Source organism: Meriones unguiculatus, chromosome 2 (assembly GCF_030254825.1).
Source record: "Meriones unguiculatus strain TT.TT164.6M chromosome 2, Bangor_MerUng_6.1, whole genome shotgun sequence".
Classification (NCBI taxonomy): domain Eukaryota; kingdom Metazoa; phylum Chordata; class Mammalia; order Rodentia; family Muridae; genus Meriones; species Meriones unguiculatus.
In genome coordinates, this window is record NC_083350.1 from 155,393,824 (window position 1) to 155,409,385 (window position 15,562).

Sequence of the window (15,562 nt, forward strand, 5' to 3'; positions counted from 1 at the left end):
AAACATTGGAAGAGGGAAAAAACAGGGGACAGGACAGGAGCCTGCCACAGAGGGCCTCTGACTCTACCTAGCAGAGTATTAAAGTAGATGCTGAAGCTCATAGCCAAACTTTGGGCAGAGTGCAGGGAATCTTATGAAAGAAAGAGGAAATAGAAAGACCTAGAGGGGTCAGGAGCTCCACAAGGAGAGCAATAGAACCAATAAATCTGAGCCCAGGGGTCTTTTCTGATACTGCTACTCCAACCAAGGACCATGCATGGAGATAACCTAGAACCCATGCACAGATGTAGTCCATGGCAGCTCAGTCTCCAACTGGGTTCCCTAGTAATGGGAGCAGGGACTGTCTCTGACATGAACTCAGCCACCATTTTTCAATGATTTCTGAGCCTTGGAAAGAAGGGGAAGAAAAGAAGAACAGACATCTTTGGTAGCAGGCATTTAGAACTTAATCAATAGGGTTGTCTGGAAATTAGGTGTTTATTCCCCCAGCCAGAAAATTATATTCTTCAAACTTGCAGTTTCCTACAAAGATTTTTTTTCCAACAAAGTGTTATATCTGACCATCACATACCAAACCCAGCATATACTCAAGAGGACTTTGATAAAACTCTCTTTTTGTGCTATGAAGTTACAACTTCTACTCTCCCTACATGATTGTGTAGGGAGGAACTGACCTGTCTCAAGTTGTTCTAGTAAAAAGCTAAGCTACATAAAAAGCTTTCGGAAACTTGTGAAAGTCAAATAAATATTGTCAGGAATTTTAATTTTCTGTCGCTTGAACATTTAGATGCTTGCATTGAACTTTTCCCTCTAGCTTTCATTGAGACAAATAAAAGTTGAGGCTAGCACATGTGAAAAAAAAAGCAAATTAAATTATGTATTTAGGGATATGACTGAGGGATCTTGCTGTTGAGTTACTCGAGTGTTTAGTATTCTTAATCTATGCTATTTTAACTTTATTTTTTACTGAAATAGTCTTTAATGAAGGTTGTGTACAAGAGGCTTCTACTCCTGCATCTTCAAAATTGTTTCTTCCTTGTATTTGCCTTCTACTTTCCTACCTGTCAAGACTTGGTTTTTCTTTCCAGGATATTCTTGTGGTCGTTGTCCAGCTTTAGTCTGATGATAACTACCTTGCTGGGGTGGATGCCTACGTGAACTCTTGTGCCCTTAGGCTTTCTCGCTGTACTCGCTGAATGTAGATGACATACTGTACGCCTGTAACCATTTGCCAATCTGCTGTCCTTTCTAGTCTCCTCAGACAACGTGAACTTTTATCATCCTTTCTAATGGCCGTAGACTGAACATTAAACTTCTGTCTCAGTTCTTTGGAAAGGGGGGAAGACATAATCTTCCTCCAGATGTGAGACGGTGCATTGAAATGCCTCTTGCAGTTCTTGCTTCAGTCAGAAGTCACGGAGGGTCTGGACTTCACTTTGGCGTCTGAGATCTTAATCTGTATATTCATGAAGAACATTTATTTCAACTTGCAGTAAAACTAGGAGCATTTTCTTCCATTGGGCCTAGATAAGGCAGCCCAGTTAGGGGTAAGGGAGCCAAAGGCGGGCAATGTAGTAAGAGACCGCTCCTGTTCCCTCTTTAGAAGTCCCACATGAGGACCCATTTGCACAACTGTTACTTATGTGCAGACAGCCTAAGTCTGTCCAGTGCATGTTAGCAATTCAGTCTCTATCAACACCTATAGGTCGAGGTTAATTGGTTATGTACGTGTTCTTTTGGTGTCTTTTACCTCTCTGGCTCCTTTAGTCCTTCCTCCACCTCTTTCACAGGATATCCCATGCTCCACTTAATGATTCAATCAGTTGCTCAGGGGAGCTTCTTTGACTACGGTTACACTAGGCTCCTGTCGGCAAGTATAGCAAACTATTATAGTTTGAGGGGTGAGCCCTTTCTGATGGTATTGTCCAAAGCTGGGCCAGTCATTGGTTTGTCCCTTTCCTCAAATCCTTCTCCATTTTTAACTGCGCACAACTTATAGTCAGGACAAATTTTGTGTCTAAGGTTTTGTGGCTGGGTCAGTGAACCAATCTCTGCATTGGAAGTCTTGCCTGATTACAGGAGATAGCAGGTTCAGGTACCCTGTCACCCATTGCTTAAGACACCCATAGGAGTCTTAGCTGGGGTCACCCTAATAGATTCCTAGGCGTTTCCATTGTCCTAGATTTCTAGCTCATCCCAGAGATGACCCCTCCCCACATTCCAGTTGTCTCTCCCAATACTCTTTCCTTCCATCCTCTCTTCCCCAAATGATCTCTCATTTTCTCAACCCCATGCCATCCTTAATGGGAATCCCTCCCTCAAACCACCCCTGATGTTTAATCTATTTCCTCTTCTCTGTGAGATTTATGCTTCCAAACCTGGGCTTTCCTTTTTAATTAGCTTCTTTGGGTCTGTGGTTTTTTGCATGGTTATCCTGTACTTTAAGACCAGTATCCATTTATAAGTGAGTGCATACTATGTTTATCTTTCTGGGTCAGTGTTACCTCACTGAGGATGATCTCTTTAAGTTCCATCCATTTGCTTGCAATTTCATGGTATCACTATTTTTAGTAGCTGAATAAATACTCTATTGTGTAAATGTACCACATTTCTTGCATCCATTCTTAGGTGGAGGTACATCTAGGTTGCTTCTACATTCTAGCTATTACAAAAAAAATCCCATGAACATAGTTAAGCAAGTGTCCTTGTCGTATGATGGAGCTACATTTTGCTATATGACCAGGATTAGTATAGCTGTGCCTGGAAGTTGAGCTATTCCCAATTTTCTGAGAAACCTAGAGATTCATTCCTAGAGTGGTTGTACAAGTTTGCACTCCCACCAGCAAAGTTCCTGTTGTTCCACCTTCTCAACAATATAAACTGTTGCTTGAGATTTTGATCTTAGCCATTCTGACAAGTTTAAGATGGAATCTCAGAGTAGTTTTGATTTGCTTTTCCCTTATGACTAATTATGTTTAACATTTCTTTTTTGAATTAATTGATTTCTTATTACTTACAGTTTATTCACTTTGTATACTAGCTGTAGCCCCCACCCTCATTCCCTCCCAATACCCCTCTCCCTCCCTCTTTTTCTCTTATGCCCATCCCACAGTCCATTGATAGGGGCAGTTCTCCTCCCCTTCCATTTGATCCTAGTCTATCAGGTCATCAGGACTGGCTGCATTGTAATGCTTCTTGGTTATTAGAATTTTCCTCTATCTAGAAGTGTCTGTTTAGATCTGTACTTTTTTTTAATTGTTTTTTGTTTGTTTGTTTTTGGTTCTTGTGTTCTCCATGAATGGTCCTTGGTTGATGCATCAGCAAACCCAAGGGCCCATATCTTTTGGCTTTGTTGGTCTCCTTGTGGAGCTTCTGCCCTCTCCAGGTCCTTCTACCTGCTCTTCCTTCTATAAGACTCTCTCACAGTCTCTAGTTTGTTGTTTTGTTCTGTTGACAGTGTTCTTTGCTTAACAGAACTTTTCAGTTTCAGGAAGTCCCATTTATTTATTGTTGATCTTAGAGCCTGTGCTGTTTGTGTTCTGTTCAGGAAGTTGTCTTCTGTGCCAATGGTTCAAATTCCCCACTTTTTCTTCTGACATATTTAGTGTGTCTGATTTTATGTTGAGGTCTTTGATCCACTTGGACTTTACTTTAGTAGAGAGTGATAAATATGTATCTATTTGAATTTTTCTACATGTAGACACTCAGTTAGAGAAACACAATTTGTTGAAGATGCTATCTTTTTTCTATAGCATGGTTTTTGTGTTTGTATGTGTGAGGGTTTATTTCTGGATCTTAATTCAATTCCATTTTCCATCAGTCTGTTTCTATACCAGGACCATGCCGGTTCTATTACTCTTCCTCTATAGAACAGCTTGAGATCAGAGATAGTGATATCTCCAGAACATCTTTTATTGTACAGAATTTATTTTCATTTATTTATTTATTTATTTATTTATTTATTTATTTATTTATTTATTTTTGCTATTCTGGGTTTTTGTTTTCCCATATGAAGTTGAGAATTATTGTTTCATGTTCTGTAAAGAATTGTGTTGGTATTTTGATGGGAATTGCATTGAATCTTTGGATTGCTTTTGGTAGGGTGGCCATTTTATTAGGTTAATCCAATCCAGCCATGAGCATGGGTGATCTTTCTAGCTTCTGATAGTTTCTTCAGTTCCTTTTTTTCGGACTTGAATTGTTTGTGATACAAGTCTTTCACTTGCTTGGTGAGAGTTATACCAAGATATTTTATGTTTTTTGTGCCTATTGTGAATTGCTTTGTTTCTCCATTTTTTTTCTATGCCTGATTTCCTTTTCTATACAGAGGTTTAATGATTTTTTTTAATTACTTTGTATCCAGCTGCCTTGTTGAAGGTGTTTATCATTTGTAGAAATTCTCTGCTAGATTTTTTGGAGTCACTCATATATACTATCATTTCATCTGTGAATAGTGATACTTTGACTGCTCCCTTTCCAATTTGTAACAGCTTGATCTTTTTTAGTTAAAAAGATATGGAGAGAGTGGGCAGCCTTGCCTTCTCCCTGATTTCAATGGAATTGATTTAAGTTTCTCACCACTTAGTTTGATGTTGGCTATGGACTTGGTGTATATTGTCTTCACTATGTTTGGGTATGTGCCTTGTATCTGTGATCTCTCCAAGACTTTCAACATGAACGGGTGTTGGATTTTGTCAAATGGTTTTTCAACATCTAAGGGGATGATCATATGTTTCCTTTCTTCCTTCAGTTTCTTTATATGATGGATCACTTTTACGGATTTCCACATATTAAACCACTCCTGTATGCCTGGGATTAAGCCTACTTGATCATGGTGGATGATATCTTTGATTTGTTCTTGGATAGATTTGCAAGTATTTTATTGATTATTTTTGGTCACTGTTCATGAGGGAAATTGATCTGAACTTCTCTTTTGTTGTTTCTTTGTGTGGTTTACATAACAAAGTGAGTGTGGCCTCAAAGAATGAATTTAGTAATATTCCTTCTGTTTCTATTTTGTGGAAGATTTTGAAGAATATTGATATTTCATCTTCTTTGAAGGTCTTGTGGAATTCTGTGCTGAAGCTATCTGGCCCTTGTGAGGTTTTTTTTTTTTGGGGGGGTGGGGAGGAGCACGAGGGTGGGAGATTTTTAATGACTACTTCTATTTCCTTAGGGAATATTAGGACTATTTAATTTGTTTTCCTGATCTTGTTTCAGTTTTGGTAAGTGAAATCTATCAAGCAAATACTCCATTTCATTTTGATTTTCAAATTTTATTGCATATAGATTTTTTCTTTTGTTATTATTATCATTCATTACAATTCATTCAATTTGCATTCCAGCTGTGGCCCTCCCTCATTTCTTCCAATACCACCCTCCCTCCCTCTTTTCCCCCTGTGCTTTTCCCCTAGTCCACTGAGAGGGGAGGTCCTTCTCCCCTTCTATTTTACCCACATATTTATTTTTAAAAGTAAGACCTAATGATTCTATGGATTTCCTCAGTGTCTGCTGTTATTCCCCATTTTTATTTGTGATTTTGTTGATTTGGATCGTGTCTCTTGGCCTTTAGCTAATTTGGCTACGGGTTTGTCTATTTTGTTGATTTTCTCAAAGAGCCAGTTCTGGGTTTCATTGATTCTTTGAATTGTGTTCTTTGTTTATAATTTATTGATATCAGCCTCGAGTTTAATTATGTCCAGCCATCTGCTGCTCGTGGGTGTGTCTGCTTGTGTATCTAGGGCTTCCAGGTGTGTAGTTAAGCTGCTTGCACAAGAGGTCTTGAATTTCTTTATGAAGGTGCTTAGTGCTATGAAATTTCCTCTCATCACTGTTTTCATTTTGTGCCATAAATTTGAATATGTTGAGCCTTAATTTTTACAGAATTCTAGGAAGTCTTCAGTTTCTTTCTTTCTTTATTTCTTGACCCAGTTGTTTCTGAGTAGAAAGTCATTGAGTTTCCATTCTTGTGTAGGCTTTTTGCTATTTCTGTTATTTTTAGGGTCTAGTTTTAGATGATGGTAGTATGACAGGATACAAGGGGTTATTTCAATCTTATATTTGTTGAGGCTTGCTTTGTGTCTGACTATATGGTCAACTCTGAAGAAGGTTCATGGAGGTGCTAAGAAGTTATATTCTGTGTCGAGTGAAATATTCTGTAGTCATCTATTGGGTACATTTGATTCATGACTGCTTTAAAGTTCATTATTTCACTATTTACTTCTATATCAATGATCTGTCCCTTAGTGAGAATGTGGTATTGAAGTCTCCCATTCTTAATGTGTTGCGATTGATGTGTGATTTAAGCTTTGATGTTTCTTTTACAAATGCAGGTACCCTTGTGCTTGTGGCATAGATGTTCAGGATAGTGATGTCCTCATGGTGGTTTTTTTCCTTTGATGATAATGAAGTGTCCTTCCCCATCTCTTTTGTTCCTATCCATTAAATCATACCTCACTTCCAATCTCATATTTCATTTATTATTGTAGTTGTTGTTATTTAAAATTAAGTAGCTTACTGAGTCCAAATAGGGTTTTGCACAGACCTACTTTTTTTTTTTTTAAATAAAACTATGTACAGAATATTGGTGAAAATACTTGAGATTTTTAGCATTTACTAAAAATGAGCAGTGGAAGCTTTTATTCAATCACATTTGAATGCACAGTTTTTTTAGTATCTAATGCCATTCAACATTTATAAATATGTGAACATGAAGATTAATTTTATGGCCAAAATTATCTTAATTATTACTGTATATTCTTTCCAATAACCCAGGTGAAAAGACAACATAATTTCATTAAAAATTGAAAATAGTAAGTTATACTAGCTATTTAAACTAATAAGAGAATGGTTATTTTTATTCATAAAAACACAGAAATTATGTCTACTTGCTCATTATTCCTACATATTTTCATACACCCACATTTATCCTATTAAAAATCCGGTCTTTGTATATGAAAAAATATAAAGATGAGGGAGGGAGGGAGGGACTGGGAGGGAATGAGGGATCGGGACACGGCTGGGATACAGAGTTAATAAAATGTAACTGATAAAAAAAATAATAATAAAATAAAAAAATAAATAAAACAAAATAAAATTGTAAAAACAAAAAAAAACAAATAAAGCTGCTGTGAACATAGCTGAGCAAAAAACTTATTATTTAAAATAAATTAACTTAGTTTTGTTATATTTTATTCTTATGATGATCAAACTAAAAGGTATATCTAATTTCACTTATCTTTCCATTTTAACAATTGTTTTTATGTATTTTTGCATAATGTTTGAAAGGAAGAAAAGAATGCAGATGTAGCCAGGGGCAAAAAAAAAAACCTATTAAGTGATATAATTATCTGTTATCAGTAGATATCCCTTGTATTCATTCCTTAATGGAGTGTGAAAAAAGAACTTATTTCTTATTAAAGCATATTATAGACATAACAAATTCCTGACTCATATCTTTCAAAATTTCCCATATTATCATCTGAGTAGGAAGATAAATGAAAAAAAAATTGCCTGGGAACTCTTAACATTGTTAATTAAAAGATTAGCTATTGAAAACTTACACAGAAAAGGATGTTGAGTTAAACATGCCTAAACACTACTACAGAGATTCCTAAAATTAAAAATTAACTTGACCTTCTTCTAGGGAGATACATTATTCCAAGCCACATAAAAACTGAATGATAATACCTTCTTATTTGAATTTATAATACAATTTTCTCTAAGTTATATTATAATGCGTGAAGATAAGTCATATTTTATTTCCAGAAAGACTTTATTACTCTTCTATATATACTTGGCAATATTTTAAGCTATTTAATCAAAAGTAGTACAGTTGAATAATTTTATACAATATTTGCAGAAATATAAACTAATATTTTTTCCTATTTGTGGCCATTTCATTGCGGTAAAGCTCGTATCACTTTGAACTGCAAAATATAAATTATATGTATATATTACTATTAAATCAATATTTTGATAATGACTGAACTTTTAGTCAAAATGATATCTTTTCTTCTGTATTAATGATAAACATCTAAATTTATGCTTTATATAATAGTCTTTAAATATCATAAATATTTTTATTGGTAATTTTTGGTTTTAAATCATGCATAGTCCTAAAGAAGCTAAACAAGAAGGAGGACCCTAGGGAAGATGCTTAATATTCAGAAGGGCAAACAGTAAAGACATCGGAAGTGGGAAAGGACAAGGAACAGGACAGGAACCTTCCACAGAAGACTTCTGAAAAACTCTACCTACCAGGGTATAGAAGGAGATACTGAGAATCATAGCCAAATTTAGGGCAGAGTGCTGGAATCCTCACGGTAGAAGAGGGAGATAGACAAACCTGGAGGGGTCAGGAGCTCCACAATAACAACAGAGCCAAAATACTGGGCCCAGGGGCCCCTGCAGGGACCAATACTCCAACTGAAGACCATGCATGGAGACGGCCTAGACACCTGTTCAAGGAAACCCACCAACTGCTCAGTTTCCAGGTGGATTTCCTGATAAGGGGTACAGGGGCCGTCTCTGACATGATCAGTGGCTGGCTCTCTCCCTGGGGGTTCAGCCTCTCCAGGCCATAGAGGAAGACTATATAACCAGATTTCATGAGACCTGATAAGCTAGGGTCAGATGGAAGAGGAGGAGGAGTTCCTCCCCTATCAGGGGACTAGGGAAAGGGCATAGGGGAAGAAGAAGGAGGGTGTTTGGGACTGACTGGGAGCAGACGACAGAGGGGCCTGCAGCAGGGATACATAGTGAATAAATTTCAATAAATAAATATATAAATAAAATTAAATTAAAAAAAAGATTTACCAGTCTCATATCAAAAATAAAGCAAGCCTTTTTTGTTTGGTGTTAAGATAAACAGTTTTGTTGATGGGATTAAAAAAGAATATGGCTGAACTGTTTGAGCACATGGGATTAGCGTGAAGAAAGTTCTCACTAAGACTTCTCTGTTGAAACCTCTGATTCACAGATCTAATTGAAAGGCCTGAGAAACATATCAGTAGTAAAGCAATAACAGTAGTTGTGGTCATAGTATTTATATTCACCGTAGTAGCTGTAGTAGCAGCTCATTACTTACTAGATAAGCTTGAAAGTGTTGCTAGTCTGCTGAGATTATAATATCCTTATTAGATGTCTTTTGTTTTTTTTTTTTTTTTTTACACCTATAGACACAGAGTAAGTAAAATACGAAAATATCATGTAACTTGAGGATTAGATGATGGGACTCGGGGACTGTGTTCATAAACCCAAAGTGAGATAAGTAGCAATGGGGTAAGACTCGATCAGGTGTTTAGCCATATTATCACAAAAAGATGTCTTAGCGACTGTGGGAAAATGGAAAACGAAACTGTTGGAGATTCAGATTCATCCTTAGGCTGCACCTGTTCTACAAGAGTAAAACACGGTGGACAGCACAGTCTTGAGAATAGGGTTGGACCATAATTGAAGCCTTATAGTAGCACAGTCCCAGAGACAGGGGAGTTAGATGAAGATGGGCTTTTGTGAACCAGTAGACCCCAATCTCCCATTTAGCATCACGAGGAGAATCTAAGAGGTTGGCAGCTACTTGGCTTCCTAGAAAAATAGGGGCCAAAAGAGTCCTGTCAAAAGATTCTTGAGGAGAGATACTATATGAACACTATATGCTCTGCTTGTTAAGCTCTTTTACAAGTTAAATTTTATTTGATGCATAAAAACAAACAGAATTTATATAACTGAAATAATGTGTTATTGCAGTGTATTGCAATGTTTAAATCAGCTTAAATACCTCTATCTTTGCAAGTATTTGTCATCCTTTATGATTAAAATACTTTTGCTAGCTTTCCTAATATTGAGTCGACCCCCCCTCCCCCAATCAGAGGCACACTTTCTTCTCTACCTGAAACTTAATACCAAATTGTCACACCCCCTACCCACTACCATCTTTCTACCCCACTATTCCTACTTTCTGGTTACCATCACTCCACTTTTGTGCCTATAACCAGTATCTCAAGCACCTGCATCTGAGTGACACATGTGGTATTTAATTTTCTTTGCTTGGCTGAATAAAAAAATCTCCTATTGTCACAGACAAGAGGGCTTAAATCTTTTTATGATGAAACAGCATTCTGTTGTGTGTGCTATATTCTCTTTATTCGTTTGTCAGTGGTTGTTTCCAATTCGGAGTATTGTCAATAGTGTTTCAGTAAATGCACCAGCACAATTAAAACACATACACACACACACACACACACATACACACACACACTCAAAATTTTTAAGTGGGCATAAATATTTTTATTTTCTCCAAGAAATACAAGGAGATGGAAACATGATCAAAATGTATTAGATGCATGCATAGAAATGCCATAATATAATATTTTTATTGTACAATGAATATAAACTTATAAAATAACTTTAAAAAGATTTAAGAGCAATAAAGTTTGTATCAATTTTTCTTTTATGACTGGACTAAAGCCATTGTATTTAGGGGCTGACAAACCACATATAGTGATCTCAAGTGAATAATACAAATAATATATTTCTGCATGTAATGTGTTGTTGAAGTATCCATTTCTCTCCTCAGGTGGGTTGATCTCCAGGTGAGACATTGTCCATAGTGAAAAATTCCAGTTGAACTAACAGTGTTTTGTTATTTCACCGTATATTTCTTATGTATGTATTTTTTTAATTGCAGATCACATGGTATGCATAATGCCATTTTTATTTCTGTTTCAATATTCCCTTTAAAGAAAGTCTGGCTGCTGTGCCTGGTGATGGAAATTTGTATTTTTTCTGTGCTCCTTTTCTGAGCCTAATCAAAGCCTCTGCTGCTCTACTAAGTATTGTCTGTCTTGTGTTACTTTGAGGTAAGTCTGAAGATACTCAGTCAAGTATGAATGAATCATTTATCCAGATCTAGATGCCATCAAGTGACAAATTGCAACTATCATATTTCTTTGGACTTTGTCACAATTGAAAAGAAATATATAGTCCAAGTTTATGTTCATGTTTGGTGCAAGTTCAATTCACTGGCTGTTGCTTTTCAGTGTACAGCATGAGGACATGAGCGCGGTCCTAACGACTTCACAGCTGCCACAGTAGCAGGCACATTGTAGGGATACTTCAGCCTCATCATGTCTGCTAAGGTACTTGTAGCCATTGTCAACAAAGCATTGCACAACTTCCATGAATCAGTCATACCTCCTTCTCTTCCTGTCTAGATATTGACACACAGGATACTTCAAATATACAAATAGTAATGTCTCAGAATCTACTTTCGGATTAGCTTAACCCAAGATACTGCTTAATATTTGAAAGATGTAGTCTCTCCTCGCTATTATTTTGGTGCAATCTTTCGAAGTTCCGAAGCAACTATTAACACGGAGTATTTTCTTTGCTCTTTCCCATTCAATCTAGAGACTAATAACAATGGAGTCTGTGGGTAGACCAGCTAAGTTTCAGAGATGACATGGGATGAAATAATATACAGTATTGTTATATCAATAGGGCAGAGACTAACTATAAATATAACTTTTTATAATATCTAGTCTATATTTTCCTTGAGTTTCAGGAATAATTTAATATAAATCTGCATTTAAAAGCATGTGAAGGAAAATTTATCATATGTTTCAACAGCACATATTTTTATTTAGCTTTCCACAAATATTATTTGCTTATTTAGAAACTGATAAAGTCAGTGGTTAACTATATAAGAGAGAAAAAATAACCAGAGAAAGTAGAAAGTAGGGTCTGTTGAAGAATCTTTTAAAAAAGGCAAATAAAGGTGGGATTTAGAATTACTAGCATGTTTTTTTTTGGAAAGTTGGGTAGAGACATTGCTTTAAGCAAATACTAGTTAAAAAGGAAAATGTGGAAAACCTGCTGCTTTGTTATTGTAATTTAGAAAAGTTATATACTTAGTGAACAGTGTTTATGAGAACTCTTAAACATTTGAGCTTTAAATTCTAGGCAGGATTCTAACCTAGAATGAATGACTAGGGGGCTGTAACACACTTTGAATATCTTTTATTTTTGCAAAGGATTATCTTTTCCTAAAGGTTTCTGCAGAAGAGTTGGTGTATGATAATCATGATGTCAGGGTAGTGTCTTAGAAATATTCGTTCATAGCAGTACAACACAGGCCCTGTTCTAGCTCTTTTGTCTTCTGACACAGTTTCCCATTATGCTTGAATTTATTTTAAATCACTTAGGATTTAATCACTTCAGGGATGGTAGAGGGTGGTTCAGGTATTTTATGCTCTTAATATATTTCTCATTAGGCAAGCTTCCAAAAATGTTTCCTTATTAGGAGACAGTCCCAGCAGAAAATCCATAAATAGATTATAATGTTCGCTCTATCAACTCTTTGACAATGGAGGCTTTCCGTTTTTCAGCAGAAAAATGTCTCGGTGGAGTATGCTAGTGGTTTGAAGCCATCCATAGATCTCAAAGGAACTATAATTCTAAATCTGGAAGCAATAATAAACCAAACACATGCAAGACAGGTTTAGCTGTTATTAATATAAATTGTTTTAAATTGTTTGTTATGGCTTGCTATAGATAATGTATCACTTGTCTGTGGTATGTATTAATATTTTAATTCAGAAGAACTAACCCGTAATGACCTAATTAACCTTTAATCTAATGTACTTAACACTTAATATAGAGTATACATAAATCCATTTCATGGCTTATCTAAAAATCACTCCATAGTCCACAAATCAGTGACAGGGCTCTGTACCTGAAAGAATATTCTAAAAAGGAATTATTTGTACATGTTCTTTGCAATAATTATAAAATCATCTGACTACCATGACAAAGATGGTCACACAATTAATTTCTACCTCTAACACTTTTCTATATCATGATCTTCACCATCGTCCCTCAAAAGCTCTGTTTGTTTTCTCAGTGAGTTTTCTATCCCTAGCACAGCATAAGTAATGGCCTGTGTCCATATGAGGTCAGGAAGCCACAGCTGCCTCTCTTATATATCTAAGGATGTTTCCCTTAGAGAAAGAGCTCCGTATGACCAGCCTTATCCCACGGAAATGACCACAGTGGAGATATTTTCAACCCAGCTTTTGGAATCTAACTATGCCAGATAGGCTACTGACCTCTTAGTTGATCTACAGTCCATCAGCAGCATTGAAACCTTTAAACTACAATAGTAGATCTAAATGAGATCCAGAATATGGGAAAGGGACATGGCAGGAAATGAGGGAGGGAGAGAGGGAAGGTGGGATTGGAAAGGAATAAGGGTAGGGTTACAGCAGGGATACAAAATGAATTAATTGTAATAATTAAAAAAATTATATTAAAAATAGTTACTATCAGAAAAAAATGATTCTTTGGTAATAAGTCACATGGTTTTATTCATTTTTGCTTTCTTTTTATTAATTAATTCAATTTAATTCTCAGTCATAAGCTCTTCCCAGTTCCACTGTCCCTGCTTCATCCATTCTCTCAGATTCTGAGGAACTGGGGAATCTCCTACTCAGACCCTGCAGCTCATACATTCACATGAGTTAGTCTTTTTCACCTGTAGCATGGTAGGAAAGCCCCATCAGGGGAAGTGATTAAACAGCAGGCAACATAGTCAGAGATATCCCCCTCGCCACTAGCTACTGAGCCGATATGAAGCCCAAGATGCCCGTAAGACTTATCTTCTTGGGGTCTGTGCATTGTAGTATGTCTACAATCATTGAACGTTTTTTAAATATGATACTACATAGTCTTAACACATATTCTTCAAATTTTGTCTTTAAACAAGCCCAAAATTTAAAGACTAAATTTTTATTTATTTTGTAATGTGTATTTTTAATTAACTTGTAGGTTTGATCACTCTGTCACTGATAAATTAAGAGACATGGTACTCGAGACACTGACAATGTCATAGCTTTATCAGCTTTATCAAGCTTTTTAGAAAATTCTGGAACTGACCACAAGTGATATTTAACTCAGGCTTGATGACACTGAGCAGTGGTTGACAAGCTGCATGCAAAATTCTTCAATACTCCAAAGATATTTAATGTCCTAAATCTTTTACATTAGAATAAATATCAAAAGGAAGAAAAAAGGACAGGGCACAGCCTCTGCTGTGAAGTCACTGCCACATCTGATTTATGAGAAATTTCAGAACTGACACCTGCCAAGTGACAATCTCAACCTTGGATTCTTAGGCCACTTGAGTAACTGCAGGAATCAACTGTCATATTTTCAATGCCTCCAACAGAGTTTGAGTGCTGGTATACACCTGCATTTCAGAGAGGTTCATAATCCAGGCCAATCATGTCTTGAACCATTGGGAAAATTTTCATCATCAACGGCAATAGTCTTCAGTTTTACTTTTAACTGCAAAAGGCATGGAGAAGTAGCAATTCTAAGGATGATTATATAAATTAATATAAGTGTCATAAATTTTACTTAATATTTATTTCAAATAGCATTACTTTTCACATAAATATAGGCTCTGAGAATTTTCTGTGGACATTTTAACTTTAATTTTTTCTTTATTCTATTTTTTGGGGGAGGTTAGTGTCTGACTACTGTGTGTTCTCTGTGTGTGTATGTATGTGTGTGTCTGCTGCTGTTGTTTCTTTATACGGTACACACATTTGTGTGTATGTAAATGTTGCCACATGTGCAGATAGAAGCCAAAGAGTCACACAGGGCATTTGCTATTACCATCCACCTGTTCTCTACAGACAGGGTCTTTCACTAAAACTGGATCTGGCTAAAATTTGCAGAAACCCTTGGCAAAAACCCTTCATTCTATATCACCCAACTACACAGAGGTTATAGGCATATATAGTTACTCCCCAAGTTTTATATAAGCACTTGTGACAATATAAAAGTATAAAGTTCATTATATTTTGTGTGCTTTTATATGATCAGTTTGGTCTTTTCTTTTTGGGTGATACTTTATTTTGTTTTCTTGGGAATTGTTTTAGGGGAAGATATTGTACTGAGACTTTGGCTTCTGAGAGAGAATATTTATATCTATTTTCTTTAATATATTATTTATTACAGTTTATTCACTGAGTATCCAGGCTGCAGCTCCCTTCCTCATCTCCTCCCAGTCCCACCCTCCTTTCCTCTTCTCCTTCTATGTCTCTCCCCTAGCCCACTGATAGGGGAGGTCCTCCTTCCCTACTATCTGGCCCTAGCCTATTAGGTCTCATCAGGACTGGTTGCATTGTCTTGCAACAGAGCCAAAATATCTGAGCCCAGGGGGGCCTCCAGAGACCTATGCTCTAACCAAGGAACATTCAGGGAGAGGAACTAGACTAGACCCCCTTTTCAGATGTAGACCATGGCAGTTCAGTGGGTTCCCTAGTAAGGGGAGCAGGGACTGTCTCTGACATGGATTCAATGGCTGGCTTTTTGATCACCTCCAGCTGAGGGAAAGCAGACTTATCAGGACTCAGAGGAAGACAATGTAGCCAGTCCTGATGAGAAAGAATTTAAAGTTGAGTTATTAGGGAGGAGTAGGGGAGCTAGAAAAACTTGGAATGTGATCTATATAATATAAATTTTAAAACTGTTTTAAATGATGAAGAGTATAATAAGA

The 15,562-nt window shown here is 36.4% G+C and overlaps 1 pseudogene; it reads right to left on the reverse strand.

Annotated features, from left to right (window-relative positions):
- Positions 1–1,005: 1,005 nt before the first annotated feature.
- LOC110543051 (large ribosomal subunit protein uL24-like) lies at positions 1,006–1,468 on the reverse strand (annotated as a pseudogene).
- Between the last annotated feature and the right edge of the window lie 14,094 nt (positions 1,469–15,562).